This window comes from Accipiter gentilis, chromosome 1 (assembly GCF_929443795.1).
Source record: "Accipiter gentilis chromosome 1, bAccGen1.1, whole genome shotgun sequence".
Taxonomy (NCBI): Eukaryota; Metazoa; Chordata; class Aves; order Accipitriformes; family Accipitridae; genus Astur; species Astur gentilis.
Window position 1 is genome coordinate 4,911,810 of NC_064880.1, and position 19,989 is coordinate 4,931,798.

The 19,989-nt window shown below is 37.2% G+C and overlaps 1 protein-coding gene across 1 annotated transcript in view; it reads right to left on the bottom strand.

Annotated features, from left to right (window-relative positions):
* RERE (arginine-glutamic acid dipeptide repeats) overlaps positions 1–19,989 on the bottom strand; it is a 257,146-nt gene that overhangs the window by 221,434 nt on the left and 15,723 nt on the right. The window lies entirely within an intron of this gene.

A 19,989-nucleotide genomic window follows, 5' to 3' on the forward strand; every position in this document is an offset into this window, starting at 1 on the left:
TCAATCTCAAACGAGGGTAAATTACTGCCATGTGGAAAGACATCATTAAATTCTCACTCATTGATTATAAACTTTTTCACTTAAAGTAGGTACATGCAAAAGATAACACTGGCACAAGAAAGGAGCTATGCAGCGAGCATCTAAAGTAACTATTAATCAATTCATTTATTAGTGATTCATTTCATCCAAATCTGAGCCCTTGGAAAGAAAAAAAACAAAACAAAAAACCAGACTGTAGAATTTAATAATGTCTTTTTGGTTTAATCCTCCAAATTAAGCAGACTCGCAACCAATGACTGAGAATAATGAACAAGTTAAACAATGCAAGCAATTTCTAGCGCGCTCTGAAGGCAATCGAAGTTCCTAACCAAGGAGGAGGAAGGTGTTTCCTTCACCCCCACCACCCCCTCATCTTCACTTTCCAGTCTGAGGGCCACATCTTCTAGTACAGAAAAACAAGTAAACACACAAGGTCATGCTCTTGAGCTTTACTCACATATCTCATACTGGAGACCTATCTTCTGTTTCAGAAAATCTATGATTATCCTTCTAATCTTTCTTGAAGAGGATATTCATCCTTCATCTAAGGGGATTCAAAAAGATCTTGAGGACCCTGCTTTTGGACACAGGCAGTAACTGTAAGAGCTCCAAGGGCCATAAGAATTCAAGGCTACCTTCAAACAAACATTTCCTTTAAATTAAATCACAGGAAAAAATGAGGAGTTAAAACAAGAGTGGTTTTTATTTTTAAACAAGCTCAACAAATCCAGAGAGGCAGAAGAAAATCACTTGTCTCTCCAACATATTAAGTCATTGCCAGGAAAATAAAGATTCGGAAAATAAGTCAGAAAAGGTTTTTTGCAATATAAACAGGCAGAACCACTAGCCTACAGAAAGGCTATAATAAGCTTCCATCACAAATTATCTTCCATAGAGATATTTGTTGCAAGAGAAACGTTCAAAATAACAGCTGCTCTTGCAATTGCCTAACAAATACAAGTCAAAAAAACTCAACTTCACAGCCACAACAGCTATGTCATAGCGAACAAAACCAGACTAGGCTACTTGGACTGCAAAAATCATCACTCAGAAATCCTACCATGTTTAGTCTAATTTAAATATCAAGCCATGTCTTCCCTGAAAAAATCTACACGTGATTTTTTTTTCTTTCTTGTTTTTGATCAATGTATCTAAATAACTACTACCTATATGCCTTTTTGCAAACAGAAACAAACATCTGTGTGGGTGACCATGATACACAATAAAAGTAGTTTCTGTACACTGGTCAACATTAGGTTCCCAAGCCCTAAACATAATAATTCTGAATGTAATCTTTAGCAATATCCTGATGGAATTAAGTGCCAAACTATGTAAAACATTACTGGATTAATAATATCATTTGCAAGATACTGGGTTTTGAGCCACAAAAGCTGTAATACCACAGCTTTTAAGGTCTAAATTGTCATATACAGCTAATGTATCTACTAGACTTCCTGTTGACAGCTCTCTACTTTTACACAAAGTTTGCAGTTTTGTAACAGTTGTCACTGCAAGAAGCAGTTTGGGGTTTTAAGCTCACTGCCTTTGTACCTGTGTATCTACCTTTGAACATCAAAATCAACAAATAATGGAGAACAGTAGCTAAAAATAGAACCTATTGAAAGAAATGTAGAGCCTTTGATAGCTACAAATCTTTACTCCATCTCTCAATACAGATTGCTTTTTCAAAGAGGATCAACTGTCTGGCCACTGTTTTAGCACAACCCATTCTTTCTGTAGAACCACTACTGCTCTGATTCTGAAAATGAGCAAACACATAAAAAAAAGTTACCTGTGATTCAACTGACAGATAAGTAATCTTGGTAGCTTTCCCGGCTTTTGCTAAAGAGCATTTCCTTAGACCTCATTTCCCTTTCACTTGACCAAAATAGAAAGATTAAGGTAAGCCATTTACAGCTAGGAAAACTAAAAGTTATTACATCTTATTTTTAACTAGCTACACTGAATTTAAAAACATATTCAGAAATTATGCCATGGCTTTCAGCAGCAACATTTATGCCTCCCACAGCCAAAGTCTCTGCATTTTTCTCCCTCCTTTATATTAATGTGTTTAACCAACTGTAATTCCATTAGTATTATGTAACACAGACAATCTTCTTAGACATTTTATCATTATCTTACACCAGAACTAACCCACTGCACCAGTACGCTTTGACTGTGAAACTTAACTTTCTAGATTTTGCTGACATTACAAGAAACTGTCCAATATAGAACTAAACTGACACCTTCAACTACTGTGCAGATCTGCCTGTACCCTTCGCCAAACTCTCACAAAACAGAACAACAATATAACTGCGCAATGCCATCTTTTCCTCACACACACTCAGGACATACTAACATTAAATTATTATAACAGTTGTGATTCTTTAAGAAGAATCTTAAACATACATTTAATGTTTGTCAACTGTCAACCTCTCCTCCGTGCCGAACAGAGTGAATACTATTTGCCATTATGTCTGTAATTTGACATTAATTCCTTAATCTTCTTAAGTCAGGGCAAGCTTGTGGATCATTATGAGGTTATTTAGAAGAGCACATTTGAAGTATTACATGAAGTGTACATCTTATTAAGAAAATAAGTTAACTCAAGTTTTGTATTTCGTCATTCATACACCTGAAAATAAATCAATCGCCTTTGGAGTGCTATAAAAAGATACACTATGAACTATTATTGCTATGTAATCCTCTTTCGTTTGGTGCAGTATCTGCTAACAAGATTGTGTAGCTTTCACATTGGATCAGCAAGACTGTGACCTTTACTGACAGTTATTCTAACCAATATTAATGCTAGAGAGATGGCCAGTGCAACAATCTTCCACATTTATGCTCTCCCATACAGATACCACACGGATTAGCTTCCACTGCCTGTCACCACTTGTTTCTTGCTTGCATCAAGTAGTACATGGATCAGGCCCAGCAATTATTTATATTGCCTGTGCAACAGCAGCAAACTACACAAAAAGCAGGCTTCACCAGAAAAACCCTTACTTCAGCGGTCTTTATTGTGCCATACCTCATTTAGAAGACAGACCAAACAGGGTCCTCACTAGGCCTTTTCAAACTATTGATAGGGACTTCTGCCATTCCTAGCACAACCATTTCTGATTGGTTTTTGCTTTTCTTCAAACACACAAACAGTTAGCGGAAGAAACTCCCTTTAGTCAAAACAATTCAACACTGGGTGGCTGGTACTGGCACTGGAAGGAATGTATCACCTTCCTTCAACTCAAAGCTAAAACCCCCCAAACATACACATGCAAAAATAAAACAGTAATAAAAAAAACCCTGTACTTGCATACAGAGTGCAAAGTAAACTGGACATGGAAGTCTGAAAGAACTCCGGCATTAGGAAATATGGCTCGGTCTTGTCAGCCATGTAAAAAGACACAGGAGACAAGCCATTACCTTCAGTAAGCATAAAAAGCTTTTGAAAGTTAGAGACACATCCAGATGGCATTGCAACTAGCAGAATGTGGCACGACAATTTTCTTATGTAGAGAAGCAAAGGAAGGGATGGAGCTGAAACATTAAATATTCAGCTTATCTTTGTGGACAAATTATTTGGAGTATGACTGGAATAGCATAGGATTTTTTTTTTTTTTTTAAAGGCAACTAAGAGTATCAGTTACCTTACTCTGTTCCCAAATGGATTTGTTTAACACTACATGAAGCGGTCTTCATGAAGAATACACATCTACACAGGATAATATTGCAATCTAAATGCCCACTTGAGTTGATTTTTCCCAGGAAACAATTCTTAACCACTTGCGGGGGGGGGGGGGGGGGAGTAGGGGGAAGGAAAGTCACCCTACTAGTCTGATCACTCAGCAGATGAAAGGACAAAAGCAGCATGCCTTGACCACTGTCAGCTTTTGTCCATGGAACAGTGACTAACTGCATCCAAGAGTCTCCCCAAAATCTAGAAGCCGAACCAACCCACTCCTCTCTGACAGACATCTTTAGGCAACTGTTGTGATCCAAAGTACTTGCACTTTTGAAGTCCACTACCCACTCCCCAAATAAAATAATTTTAAAAAGACACACAAAACACCACGAGACAGAACCAGTATATCCTAGTAATTTTTCTTCTACATCCACTGCATGCAATCCTTTTCTAATATATAAAGGTATTCAGCCATGCCAATATGCAGTTGCCGCTCTTGCTGAAATTTAAGTCCCAAGCCAAAGGTTTTAGTTAAACCAATAAAGATAAGCTTAGAAATAGCTTTTGAAAAGTTACCTACGCAGGGTGCTGAACTAACATGCGCTGAAACTCATAATATTACATTGCTGGAAGACAGACACCTAAACCAGAAGTGGAAGGAGGAAGAGTGAAAAGACAGATACTAGGCAAAAATGCTTCCTCCTAAATAGATTCAACACTCCCAAATGACATGCAAGAGAGAACCGACTACCTGGCACATGACAAGATGTTTAAAATGCAATTTGCATGCGAGAGTCTAAAGCTGTAAGAATTAAAGTTACTTTTCTTACATTTAAGTTTTGTAAGCAATTTTGCAATGGACTTAAGTTTCCAGAGCAAGCTTCATTGGGATGCAAATTACGCTATTTCACTTGTTCATACACTAGCTACTAAAACTAGTTTATGTAGAAAATGGGATGTGAAATAGCAGCTACATCTATCAGCAAAATATTTTTTGCTAGGTTTACAATCATAATGCATTTTGTAATAAAATTGCCAATGTTGCAGAACCCAGTTTTAGTCAAATACACATGCAATTACATTAATCAATTAGCCTATAACTGCACTTTGCTCTTTTTGATTCCTAAGACTTTGCTGGGCACATTTGAAAAAAATTATACTCCCTGGTTTTGTTTCTTGGGGGGGGGGGGGCAGATATCAATACCACAGTACAAGAGAGGCTGGATGGTTTTAAATATCATTATGTTTTCAAATCAAGGTTTACCTGGAAAACAGAACATGCTCTTCAGTGCACAATGTTCTATCTGTCATAACGGGACAGAATCTGTGTATGACTGGTCACCGTGTGAACAACTTGAAAAACAATAAAAATACTACAGTGCAACATTCTAGCTTAAAAGTACTTCTTCTGAATGCAAAAATGAGCTTCTTAATCTGTTCTTTCTGCCTCTGAAAGGTTTCTTCCCAAATGATTACTGTAATTTCCAGGGGAGATAATCTACCAAAAAAAGGAAATCCCTTTTTTAAAATTTTATTTGCATTTTGTGCTCATCTACTGGAAAGAATGACATTTTAGCACCTTTTCCTTCAAAATACCAATAGAAAGACCACACAATGAGGAATATCTTGCTTCATTATCTTGCCTAAAGATTCAAAACACATAAACACTTCTAAAAACAAACTCATAAACTATGAGCTAAGTAGGAAACACTTTTTTTGTTGTCATGGAAAACTGGAACCCAAAAGCAAACAGCCAGCCAGGCATTGATCATAAGTTTTCTCTCTGTGGTATGTAATTAAACAAACAACATTTTTTTTTTCTTTTTTTCCCCCAGTATCAAGACAGAGGTGAGTCCATGAAACAAGGAACTTAAAATTTTGCCAGACCTCCCTATAATGACAACTAAAGCAGAGGGTTTGTTTCTCTGGGAAGTGTTTTGCTTCTAAAAATAAAGATGCGGAATATCCCACTGAGTTATCTGATATTTCCCCAGAAGAGTCATCAAAACACACTGGTATTGCATGACTACAAACCCCATAAACCACGTTAAAATTATCACAGTTAACTTAATTCTAGTGAGTTAAGAGTCTGGCACTGAAGCATAACCAAACGAAATCCCCAATGTTTCCCTGAGTCACTGTCATTCTTAAAGATGCATTACTCATCCAGATTCCACTACAGGTGCAAGTTGATTTGATGTACGCCAAAAGGATTTTATTTTAAGCAAGCAGTAGTATCTGTTTCAAGGGCAGGTAGTTCTCCACCATTGTAGCATTGGGTCTACTGTCTAGTGTTTCCTGAACTACTATTGGAATCCTTTAGAAAAGATTCCCTAAACAGAGGACCTTAAAATTATCAGAGAACAAAGTTATACAGGGATATTTATACACACTTCCTTCCCCAAAACTATCACGATTACTGTTGAGATAATAAATTACTCTGGCCAACACTTCATCCACAAAAATTCTGCTCTAAGTGATGAGCCAGCATTAATTCTAGCTGAGAAAATGTAATCCTGTTTTAAGAACTACTTTTAATGCATTTCAACTCTATGGGCCAATATTGGTTAAGAACCCGGTAACTTCAGTCTTTCAGTTGATTAGGATCCAACTGAGGTGGATTTGCTGCAATTTACATTTCCCAGAATATCCTAAATAACATCAACTGTGATCAATACCACCAACTATGAGATTTATTCTTTTTCCACCAGACAACCCGAAAGAAACCTGAGTTATTACTTAAGGTAGCAAACAAGTTAGCATGCCTTCAGCGGTGGTTATAACTGACAAACTGTTGGCCCTCACTCAGCGTGTACGTCTCTGCCTTTTCATATTTTTGGGTTTGTCTCACAGGTTATTAATTTTTGCAAACATGAGCAGTTGTGCTCTTGCCAACAGATTATAATGTTTTATTATCATGGATAATTTTAAAACATCAACGTACCTACATAAAGAAGAGACTTGAACTGCAAGTGTCCTCCACCAATTGCAGGAGATATTTTCTTTGTATCAGCTGCAGACACAGAGCAGTGTTTTGCACAGAATTGCAGGATAGTGTTTTCATCTACCATGACAGCTGAGGTTGTGTAGATACCAAATACACAGTAAATGGAGCAAGCGTTTCTTTTAATAAACTGCCACAGAAAAAGTATGAAAAAAAATGATTCAAGCTGAGGACATATTGATGGGTACAAAATCCTTGAGGCATTATGCAGCTCACACAAGCTCATGGATCAGTATTATTGCAGCAACCAGTAGCCGTCAAAGCCAATTACCCCAGGGACTTTCCTATGTGAGGACTGGGTTCTATAGATGCCTTCTGTAACTGTCAGAGGCTGCACACGCTGGAGAGAGGAGGGAGTGCTGAAAATCTGTCACAGCCAATTACTGCCAATGTTTTATTTATGTCAGGATACACCTGATCAGTGAACAATAAAGCCATTTTATAAAAGATGATTACAAAACCAGAAAGCAAAATGGCAACAACTGGTAGAAAAATTTCATTTATAGATAAACACGGCACACATACTTTCCACATAGGTACACATAAAATAAATTATCAATGCTGAAGCAGTGACACACACAGATTTTAAAGCCTTTGACTCCAAATGTCGACTGCTTTTTTCAAATGCCCTGACAAAAGGCTTATTTGTATATAACTTGTTCTAGAGACAGGAAGATGCAAGTCAATCTACTACAATGGATTTGCAGAATTAAATTTTACATGGAAGGACATCAGAAAGGGAAAAGAAGGGAGCGAAAAACACTGACACGATATGGAGATAAGTCCGCAGAACATCTTTTCTGTGCAACAACAGCCTTTATTTCAATTGCCCAACTCAATTCACAAAAGAAAAAGGTTATCTACAGGAAAAATATAGAAATTATAACACCCTCCAAGGCTTGAGAACCTGCTTTGTACTTATCTGTCTTCAACTTGCAATATACTACCTGCATTTTTAAGTTAAACAGATTTAAGTTTAAATCTGCCCTTTGGCCATGGGACTCAATATCAGATACCAAATGAAATACTGATATTTTTTTTCCCCCCACAGATATATAAACTACACCTAGTTTTGTTCACAGCAATTTTCAACTCACTACTTTCTAAGAAGAGGGCATTGTACAAAACTGTTCTGAATGAACAAATCAGCTGGAGCCTTGTCAGGTGAAAATGCTGTTGGGGAAATCCTTCTTTAAGCAAACTTGACCTCCCAGGAAAAGTTGCATGGGACCAAGATGGAAGCTGGCACTTCTAGACAATTCTCTTCAACTATTTTTCTGCCTTAAGTTCCAACTGCCAACATTTCCTAATCTCTCTGTTAAAGGATGTATCATGACCCGCTCCCCAAAGACACCACAGACACACATGCGCAGATACGAAGGAGATTTAGCGACTACCACAACCACTGCTCTGAAAACGTGATTTCCGCAAGTCGCCTTTGAAACAACCAACAAGCTAGTGGTCTATACAATTTCTTTTTCTTAAGTATGGCTTTTTCAAGTATCAGATCTGAACTGAGCGATACTCCACTGTTCCGTAAAGTACTTTGGAAGCTATGGAGAAACTGCAATATACATAATATAAGATTAAAAAAAAGTAATGATCATAACAGTGAGGGAAGCATCTCTATTCCTTATGTTTCAATGTTGAAAATCACTTAGAATAATCTTTGAATAATCTAATAAGCTAATCTACTACTCTGAAGAGCTACTACAATACTGGCTGCTGCTTTTGTTTACTCTTCAGTTTTGAAGTATAACAGCTCAATCCAGGGCCTTAAAATAACTTTGGCTCACACATGTACACAATTAAAGGAAATTCAAGAGACTATCACACAAAAGGCTCCCACCTCAAACACTGCAAGTATATCAAACCTGCTCATCACCAGGATCCAATGGCACTTACTCTCCAGAAAGAGGCAGAACCTGAACTACTCTTACTTGGATTGCTTCACAACACTGCCAATATTGTGCAAGTATTATTTTCAACCTAATTTGCAAGGAAGAGTTTACTAAGAAGCTGACCTGTATGCCCTGATGAATCAAAAGGCACAGAACACAGAAAGCTGAGGGGTACAAAAACTCCACACACAATGGACTACAAGGCTTCCTGGATATCCTACAGCTCCACTGCAGCATGAAGCTAAATAAGCAGGAGAATTTAAGGATAGCCTGGTAACATCTTTCTCACTCCACCTGCTTGCTTGCTTCCTCCTGCCACTGGGGAATTTGGCTACTCAGAAGCTACAATAACATCACAACCACAGTGAGGGTATGCGACAGCTTGAAGAGAAAGTTAAACACTGCAGCATTCAGAAGTTGAACACAGCTCAAGAACCATGTTGGCCATCTCTACCTGTTACAACAGCCATCTTGAAGACGTAGGAAGCCCAAAGATACAGGAACCAAAAAAAAAAAAGCAAGATTACATATACCACTTTAAAAGGTATAAACACAGGCAATACACAAGAGTATTTGGGTACGGCCTTCCCTGGGAGTAGATTGTAAAGAGTGCAAATAATAGTCAATTCAGACCTGAAATAAAAGTATGAAAGGAATGGCTGTTAGGTGTCAAGCTGAGTATTAGATAGTTTGATTCCCCCCTTCCCTTTCACATATGGTATATGCAATATTTGTCAAATGATCCTGTTATTCACAAGTCAGACACTATGCAAGTACAGCTGTAGAACAAGAAGGCATTATAATACAAAAATCCATCCTCTTCAGAGTTTTGTGCACACTTCGGTGTATTTTTAAAAATAATCTGTACTGTAGCTATTAGAAGGAGATATATAGCTTACTGTTTTAATAGAGCTAAATGAAAGAGGATCAATATTATTTTAATTTTTAAAGGTCTGTTTATGAAATGCAATCATCCTTCATTAAAAATGCAAGCTGTGCTTCACAAGAGGTTAGTGTAAATGATTCATAGTTTGGTATCTCTCCAGTATAATCATCCTCTCTCAGGAGGGCCCATCGGATGCTTCATCACACCACTCAAGCTGGTATTATTAAAAAATACTTGCCCATGACAAAAAAATAACACGTTTTTTAAAAATCCTGTCCCACACATTCTTCATCCCAGATACCTATAGATCTCCTACACATGTATCATCAGATGGTTGCCTATTTGGTTAGATTATCTGTGGCTAAAACAGAAGTATCAATCCAGCCACAGTTTTCCTTTTACTATCTTTGAAAAGCCCAAACAGAAAAACCCACCACAATAAAAGGAGGCCACACACGCTGCATTAAAGAAACACCTTTTACTTAAAGAAAAAAAAAAATTAACAAAAAAACCCCTACCACCATACATTCCACCCTCAGTGTCGGGGGCGGGGGGGGGAAATAAACCTCAAATTGTTCAAATTCACTTACCTAGCCTGAAAGTTCAGTATGATTACTGCCTTTCATTAGAATAAAAAGAAAATTCACCTTCAACATTGGACTTCAATAGCTTCTAAAGACTGAAATCTCCAAAGTTGAGCCTATACAGCATTAAATGCAAGACCCTTCTATTTAAAAACACTAATTGCAGCTAACTGTTTCAAAATAGCACCAGCTGGCTAATTATAACATGAGGTTTTAACTAATAAATTCTTAATTATTAAACTCCAGTGTTCAGTTTCTTTCACACAAACAAAACAGCATTGTATTATTCCACTTACAAACACTATGGATATACCAGCTACAAAAAAACTTGCATCACAGAAAACCCTTTTAAAAAGCTCACCAGCTGCTACATTAAAGCACAGAATAAAATGCTTACATTATAACAATGTCTACAGAAGAAGTGTCCTTATGAGCTATTATACACAGATGTATACAGCCTTTATATGGCTATGAGATATTTCACCTTGCTATCTGCACATGCATTAACACCCAGCAGTTCTGTTTGTGCCCATTACAAGGTATCTGCCAATAATTTTCATCTTCATTCTTTTCTCTCCAAATACATGCCTTTGAATTTAATATAACTGTACCACCATCACCCAGTGTATTTATGTATGTGATGCTGAAAATATATTTAATCAAGGCAATATTACACACTGTAGTGTCTGAGCTCCTGAAGTTCCCTAGAGAATACATTTGGTTTAGGCTTTAGTACCTGACAGGGACACCCCTCCCCTAAAAAAAATAAAATCAGAAATATAGCAGATCTGACAGAATATTTTACAATGGAGTTGCACAGTATATGCATTCAATCGCTCTATTTCCCAGAAGATTCATTACAGTTACATTAGAAAGTCAAATCAGGCAATTCTGCAGTCTGGTGAAAGCTAGCATATGAAAGCAGGTTAATACAAAAGAATTTCATTTTAAATAGAGGACATTTAGGACTTTTAAAAGCAACATTATGATAAAAATTTCAGGGTGTTTGTTCTGGCTTCAGAGCATGCTTTTCAAGTCTTGTTTCAATGATGTAGCTGATTTTCTAAAGGAAAGAGGGAGGGGATGTTGGATCTCCAAGGTTTGCCATCTTAATTACCCTACTGCTTCCACACGTTGCTAAGAATCACATTGCAGATACACTTCTCTACTCAACAGCCAGCGTACAGTTGGTATCAACTCCTAGCAGTAAAAATTCTAAATGCATTAGTTAGCATTTACAGAGGCTATGTATTACACACTAACAAATCACTGGGGATTGCATTTTAGACAAAGGTATTAAGTACACGATACAGCCCATTTGAAGTTTTCTGCTTACCTTACAACAGAAGTATTAGACATAATTACCACCATTTATAACCTTGCCTCCATTTCAGCAAGTAAAATGCAGATAGGGAACGTAATTACTTACTAAACTAATAATGTAAGAATTGATTGACAGGACGGAAGAAAAAGATTGTTCAAACCACTATTAACTTAAGAGTATAAGCGTATGTGAATGAAGCCAACTATTTTTAAAGCATTCTTTACTATAAGCAAGACACCTACAAACACACAAGCCATACACACACACAGTTACACCACCAAAAAAACCCACAGAACCCAAAAAGTAGTTGTCAACAGCACCAGCTTTGGCAACATTAAAGATTAACTTCATGCACCCCTGCCTATGTTTAATTTAATACAAAACTAAACACAGTCAAAACATCTGGTGCATTATTGATGGTTATCATGATAAATGAAATCTGACACTTCACAGGAACTCATTAAATATTCTACTTATACCCCATACTTACAAAGCAGAAGACCTACATTTGCTTCCAATTTTACATCTTTCTGGAAAACATGCACTGTGTGGATAACCGAGACTTCATGAAAAGGCAGATGCTTGTATTAGGAACTCTCATTCCGAAACAAGATTTAAAGCACATAAAAGAAATACTTGCATCTTTTACATTGGGGGAGGCAGGCAGCTCTTAGTTTCTTTTTCTCTTGCTTACACACCAGCTACAAGCCATTACATTTGTATCACTGGAAGGCAGGGGAAGGTACCTTAACATCAAATCATCTAACTTCCAGAGTTCTGACTTTCTGACAAGACAGACCCATTTCTTTCTTGTTTTCCTCTCATCTCATTTAACAATTTGGTTTTTTTCCCCTCATTCATCCCACAGGTTTCAGGGAAAAAAATTCTGATCATTGCCCCACCCCACCCCCAAGTTATTTAAGTAGTCACCTTCTTTCCTTACTTTCTGTTTGCAGTATTACGGAAAACCTGTAAGTTAGGTTACCCAGACAGAAACAAAAAACCAAGCTTTTACTCAAGTTTAGTTCAAGAATACCGTTTACCACTATCGCTACATAAATTTCTCAGTCAGGCGTATAACGTTGTTCCTAACAATGCAATTAAGTTTAGGGTTTTTTATTATTTTTGCATGAATATTTGCATGCATTTGATTAAGTCTGTTACATTCACTATCTCTTAAATTTTTCTGAGACAAACTAGAGTCCCAGAAGTACTCAAGAGCCCAGCATGTTCACCTGTTATTGTCTGAATAACAGGGAGGGGGGAGCAGGGAGAATCAAGACTCAAGTTTTCATACCAATCTCCACTTGATCTTAATAGAAGCAAAATACCATCAACTACTACACTGGACTACCAGAAAAAGTTGAGCTGATATTCCCGGACCCCAAATTGCAAAGGAATCAGCTTGCACAGTTGATGATTAATATTAACCTGCTGGTACAACCTAGGAAAATTAAATGTAAAGCATTTTATGTCAGCCACATTTCATTACAGTGTGAAGCAGGTATACCAAAACTGGTAAACAAATATTAGTGTGACCATGACAAAGTCTGGAAAAACACGGGTTATCCTCTTTCCCAGCCTCTGTTGGAAAGGACAAGAAATTAAGCACCACAGACCACTTTTTTCTTTTTTTTTTTTTTTTACCCTCTACTAAACCCAATGCTACTGGAATTCAAGATATTTTTAATAGCATTTTGCTCCATTTGAAGGGCAGAGATCACAAGTAGGGGCAAAAAGGATACAGGGTCATGTGACCCCTGAACAGAGATTAGAAAATGAACTCGCACCTCTCTTACAGCACTGCTACAGCAAGCCACACACCGAGGTTTCATGCAGCCTTTTTACATGTCTGTGCAAGATAATACCATACATCAGGTATAAGTACACTGCAGCCGAACTAAGAGCTGTGTTTCCCTTTAATTTCCAACATCTTGACTCAAGAGCTGTACAAAAAGTTATTAAAATTAATGCAATCTATCATAACTCTGTCTTTTTTATTACTGGTAATATTCCTTCTAAAATATTAGTCTCCTTGGCTGAACCAGCATGTCTTTTTGAAAGTTGCCTTTGAAGATCAGAAACTCTTTAGCATAAAAAGTGAAACATGCAATCATGTTAATTTGACAAGGTAAAGGGGAAAAAAAAAAAAAATCACTTCAGCTTAGTATTTCTAAAACTCAAGCTATTCTTTCATTTTCAAAAAAGCATTTTTCTTTCCTGGTTCCTACTGCAGTAATCGAAGTGAGGATGTAACAAAGTCTTTTGGTACTCCGAGCATTTTAAAAGCCAAACAAGACAGCATCAAACTTGGCAAGTGACCTAAGTAAACACTTCCCATATTCAACGAAATGAGTAGGTTAGAATAAATTGCTGAAGCATGAACAACCCTAGCAATCTAGTGAGTACTCATTTTTCCTTGTTTCCATAATAAATACCACAGCTATATACATGCATGTATATACATAGATGAAGGAGGCGAGAACAAGAGCATGAGCACACATGTGTTTTATAAACAAGAAATTCAAGCTGGAATTTCTCACTCTTCCTTCTAAATTTAAGCGAGCTGTGTGCCTAGCCAAAACACTGCATTATCCAGAACTATTTTGTCAAAAGCAAAAACAGAACAACCACACATTTCAAAGTTTTGTACACACAAAACAAAAATCAGGAACTTCACGAGTTCGCAGAAGTATTAGTTTCTAATATTCAAGTACAATTTACGATAACACTTCATGTCTGTGAATGTTACACACTCTAATCATTTGTTACTCTTTCATCTGCTTTGCACCCGGAAAAACAGGTACTGCACATGAAAGACTTTGAATAGCCCATTCTTCACTACTCCCAGGTACCACTGTTCTTGCTAAGCAATCCATGTTACTTACCATTACTGTTCCTAAATATTTATGAATACCTTTTCAGTCAATAACAGGCTCTAGATTCCAGAGTTCTAGTATAGTATATCTGTGGTACTATAAGCACTGTATAGCGTAAGCACTATATACTGTTAGCACTTTGATAACTGCTTACTTTTCAGAGACAACCTAAATGCCAAAATTCAAGAACGAAAAAGATGCTGGTAGGTAATTGTATTTGTCTGAAGTTATATTTTGCAGAGGTATTCCCTTTGAAACTGGAAGTTCTACCTCTATACATTTGTTAAGCTTTCTTCAGGACAGACATCCACATTTTACAGACATGCAAATCAACACACACCAAGTCCGAAGTCACAAAATAAATACATAAACAGAAATTCTGTGATTGCTATGACTGCTGACTCCTCAATGCTTGTTCAAATACTGAATACTCAACTCTGACAAAAGGAACCATTTACAGAAGCAGCAACTAGCCTTTTCATAATTGCTCACTCAATTTTTAAAAGCATGTTCCTCTCCCTTACAGTTATAGAATTATTTCAAAAGCAAGAACCCATTAAACATTTGCCTCAGTCTGCCCTCAACAATAGCCTCAAGAGATAAAAATTCTCATTCATTTCAACAGAGGCCCTATTGATTCCACCGTCACAGAATATGACTATTTTCTCCTCACGCTGCTTCAGAACAGAGCATTCTCTCATGGAGCTATACATTTATTTCCTTTCCTGTTTCTTTACAGAAGCTTTGTAGCAGTGGTTTCTCACAGCCCACCACCCTTCTCTACCCCAGCAGATAGCTTTCAGCAATTAAGATGCAGATAAGTCTACTACACACACACACACTAACACACAGGAGAGTTAATGCAAAAAAACAACAACAGGTGAGCTTTAATCTGCAGGCATTCATATCCAAATTGAGGAGGAATACCAAAACTCTCATCACTACCATACATACTGCTTCATACTATCTAGTAAGAACAACCAAGAGTCTAGGAGTCAGTTGGGGATGAACTACCCCCCTTAATGAAACCACCCACCACATCACACAGATGCTTACGGTTCTTCCAAAAAAGGTCAGAAGACTTACTACTTGCAATTCTGTAAATGTGAAAGTCTCCAAGGCATGATGCTTGGCTGTCACTGTAGAGCTGCCAAGTTTTATTAGAATTGGGCAGTATCGACTACATTCTGTCCCCTGAATGTCAGTGATCTGATCCTTCAAGTTAAGTCAAGCACAATTTCCATTTCCAATGATGCAGTCAGCTGATGAATTCATGTCATGCTTACAAAAGCTTAAGAACAGCTGTTTGGGAAAGCCAGTACTACTTATCACAACTGGACGTAACTAAAGGTGTCCTTTACTCAGCCTCCAGTCCACATCAAAAATTGGGACTGTCTAGTCCCTACAAATCATTCAGGCACGTTGTTTCCCAGGAAGCAAGCCACAACATCAAAGAAAACAAAAAAAAGAGTAGTTCTGCGAGCAACAAGGGCAACAAACCCAAGCACCTTCTGATAGACCTTTGGCTCTTATTAGAGGGGAAGGGAGGTTGTTTTTAAACAAGATCACAATGAAACCTTTCTGTTTACCTCCACAGATACCTGTGAGGTGCCCCACACTTGTTTTTTCCAAAATCCTCTAAAAACAAAAAAGTATGCTCAACAGGAAAAACATAGATGAGAGCGAGTTTCCACAAACAAGCTCACCGTTATCCAAACATTATGCTCTCTCCTTCATACCTCTCAAACGTAACTAGTTGGCCCAGTTATCAAGACATATGAAGACAAGTTAAAGAATCAGGTACACCTGCTACTGCAGAAAACCAAGCTACTGAGACAAGACTAAAAACTGCACTCAGCACTAGTAATTCTCTCTTCACCCAGAATTAAAAAAAAAAAAATTGATTACTCTCTAAGAACAAGAGGATTTGTGGTTGTCGGTTCCACATCTCCCCAAATACTTCAAACACCACCACTGGTTTAAGTTTTATTGCTCTATCATTTCTTGATGGACTCAAGTTCACCACAGATGCTCAATTTCCAAATTAAGTGCTATCTTTCCCCCTTTGATTTTTGCCAATATTTAAAGTACTTTGCATTCTTCCTTATCAAGAAGAGATATTACTTTGTTTCATTTGATATTTTTTTTTAAATGTGAAACATTACATTGGACACTCAGTTTCCACTCTTGATATTTTACTCATCAAGGTAAAGTATTTACTCATCATTCTACATTACAAACTAACAAAAAAAATAGGAAAGGGAAATGGCAGAAAGACAGGTGGGGAAGTCTCCATCAAATTAAAACCAAAAGAAAGCTATGTGATAGGTACTTATTGTACAAACTGCTTGCAGAAGAGCAAACAAACTAAGCAGAAAGATCAACAGCCACAATTCAGAAGAGATCTCCCTGCTGAGTGGGCTTGACATTGAAGAACAAAAACTATAGTTAGTTTCTATAAAAAAAAAATATCAAGGAAGTTTTTAGAACTACAGGTTTATAGGGAAAACACAGGGTATCATCACAGATGTTTAAATCTGCATCCCACCTCAATGGTGCAGTCTAGCCAGGTAGATAAACCACTACACAACCAAAAAGAATGTTTTCAGTATTGATCTTAATTTGGCCTCTAAAAGACTAACTATCTAATGAAGCTTAAAGGCAACTTGAGCAAAGCCTAACTTTAGTTAAGTTTCATGTTGTCTCCGATATCTGCTTCCCCCATTGCAAGATATGAGGTGAGCAGAACGCATGGAGAAGTACAAAGGAGAAAAATTGTCACAACAGAACCAACTTCTCATAGCACTCAATTCAACACTGTCATCAAGTTACAATAAGCTAAAACACATACAGAATGAGTGATCTTCTGTGCATCTTAGAAACCTTGAACCTTTGACTATCCACTCAGAAATAAAGCTGCAAAAACATATACACATACATACGAGAGCACCAAACAATACAACAGAAGAGAAAGCACTGCACTTTCAGTCATGTCATCTTGACTGGGGTTGACAACCTGAGTAGTCAGTTCGCTACAGTACTTGCTAAAAAACCAAACAAAACAAAAAAAACACAGCAAACAAAAACAAAACCAAAAACACCACACACAAACAAGCCAACCACCCACAACCCACAAAAAGCAAGGCAATAAAACTTAGAAATTTAAGAAAAAAAAAAAATCAGTTTGCTAATACCACAATAAGGACTAAGACATCAGAATTTAGCAGACTAACTATTTTACAGAGCTTACAGTTGGACCTAGAAACATTTTCAGTGATCTTCCAACTCCACTTTAGTTATAATGCTGCACACTGCCACCTTTAGCTCACTAAAAAGAGATTCTGTTAAGCATTGTGAAATTTCAGCTTCTTTGATGGTACAGAAAGAGCACTTAGCGAATCCGTTTCATAAATACAAGTTAGCTTATAGATATGAGATACTTGGGGATGGGCTAAGCTAATTCTAAGAGCTACATGAAGCTGCTTAGCCTCAGAAGCCAACAATGACAAAATAAGAATTCTTCATAACCTTGCTACTACCACGAGACAGACTACCTGTACACCCTACCATTAGAGCCAAAAGATTTTCTTTAGTAGGCAGCTCACTGTCCTACCGAATTCCAGTGTTTCCAGTCCTAGCAGAACATTCTGAAAGCCTTGTAAATCTCCTCTTAACCTCTCTACTTGCCTAATCCTCAGAAGTGCAAGAACTTTTTTCCAGTATCCTGAACAGTTTCAGTTGTACATAACTCACACTTGAGAGCTAACATATGGTTCAAACAAGCATCAGATTGTTGCATGGTTTTCATACCAGCCCTCATAATCCCCGGGTTCCTAACATCTGTCTTTCATTTGTGATATAATTACACATTTATTTTCCATTTTACTAGTTTAATTTCATATACTGTTTACTTCATCTTGGGTATGATTTTGCTACAGCCAAGGGACATTATGCTCCTTCTTACCAATATGAAGATGTTTCATTTGAGCTTACTAAGTTCTGAAGTTTTCTTGTTCACACACAGATTCACCTATGTAGACAAGAAAATTGCCTATAGTTTTTTTCCCCCTAAACTACAAACATAAGCTCTTAATTCATCATAAAAATCTAGTGGAAAAAATTACAGAAGCTTGACCAGTTCTTCTATAAAAACTTAAAAACAACTGCAAAAGCTTTAAGAGTGTCCTGGAAGGTGAGGGGAGAGAAAGAGGTATCAATATTTAATCTACTGCTAAAACTGTAGCATCAACGCTGCATCAGGGTGGCATAATGTTGCAGCTGGTTCCATTTTCATGTCCTTACATTAAGAAACCAGGTTTTCCTTTTGCATTATGTATTAAATAGTACATATTTTAGAATCTCTGAAAATAATCTCCAAGCCTTTGTAAGCCTTTATAATTGAAAAATTGCATTGAGCATTTTACCAGCTAGAAATGCATGCAATACTAAATTCAAAGACAGCACCTAATGTTAATTTCTTGATAGTCCCTTCTGATATATACCTCTTCTCAAACTCACTACATCTGGAAAACAGTGATCAATGTAGCTAATATGCCTAACTTAAAGCATGCTTGCATTCTTCATGTTTGAGCAAAGAAAGTTCAGACCTATCCACACAAATTCCTTTACTGTGAAAATTGCCACCACGTGGTGACTAGCTATCATGTATATACTGCCTATCTGTAAGAACATTAGAAAAAGCATATGTTACGTTTCAAAACACAGTGATGCATTCATCAGAAGTTCTGTAATGAAAATCTGGCTTTGCAGGTTGCTACAGACAGGAATTGTGTTTTCCCAGTTCAAAGCAGAACACTAGGAACGGTCACCGCTTTACAAGCTTTCAAATTAAACTCACACATATCTCACTGAATGCATGACCCCTAAATACAGTCACGTAACACAAAGTCTTTCTGTGAATTCAGTAAGCTAGGCACATGTTTACACTAACAACATAACGCAACCATCATTATGGGGCAGAAGGAAAGCTGGATGAAGATAAATTGGACATATTGTTAACAGAATACACTTCTGGCAACCAAAGAGCAATTAAGATTAGAACTCTTAATCATCTCAAACATCTCCAAATTTGAGATAACTGCATTAGCATGTGGAAGTTGGTGGTAACGTCAAGTTTCGCAGTCATCATCAGTTTGAAACAGCAGGCTTAGCATTAGTATTGCACAATGTTGGCGCAAGTCTGCTATGACGCACTAAGTCAAATCTATTCACATACAGATAGATCTTCTCTTCCTCCAGCTACAAGGGAAGTTCTTGTTAAAAGTGGGAGGGGAAAATAGTTTTTAGAAGACATACAGAGCAGAATAGTGCAATACATTTCTGTAGCATCACAGAATGCGCTGGAAACTGGTTTTGCTATATCCATTAACGTGTTACTCCACACACAAAAAATCATCCCACAGATTACCTCTCAAAATAATAGGTCACATTTCCACAGTATATCTGTGCATAACCAGACAAAGCAGAAGTTCGCTGTACAGACTCCTGTATTTGTTCTTCCTTGTAGCCAAAACACATGCAACTGCAGCTAAAAGTTCCACAACCTGCCTGGTATCCATTATTAAAAGCTAAACAGATGTTTATTCAAACTGTAACATCATTGTTTGTAAAGCATATAGGAACTGTTTATATCAGCACAGAATGGATGCCATTTACTTATACTGCTC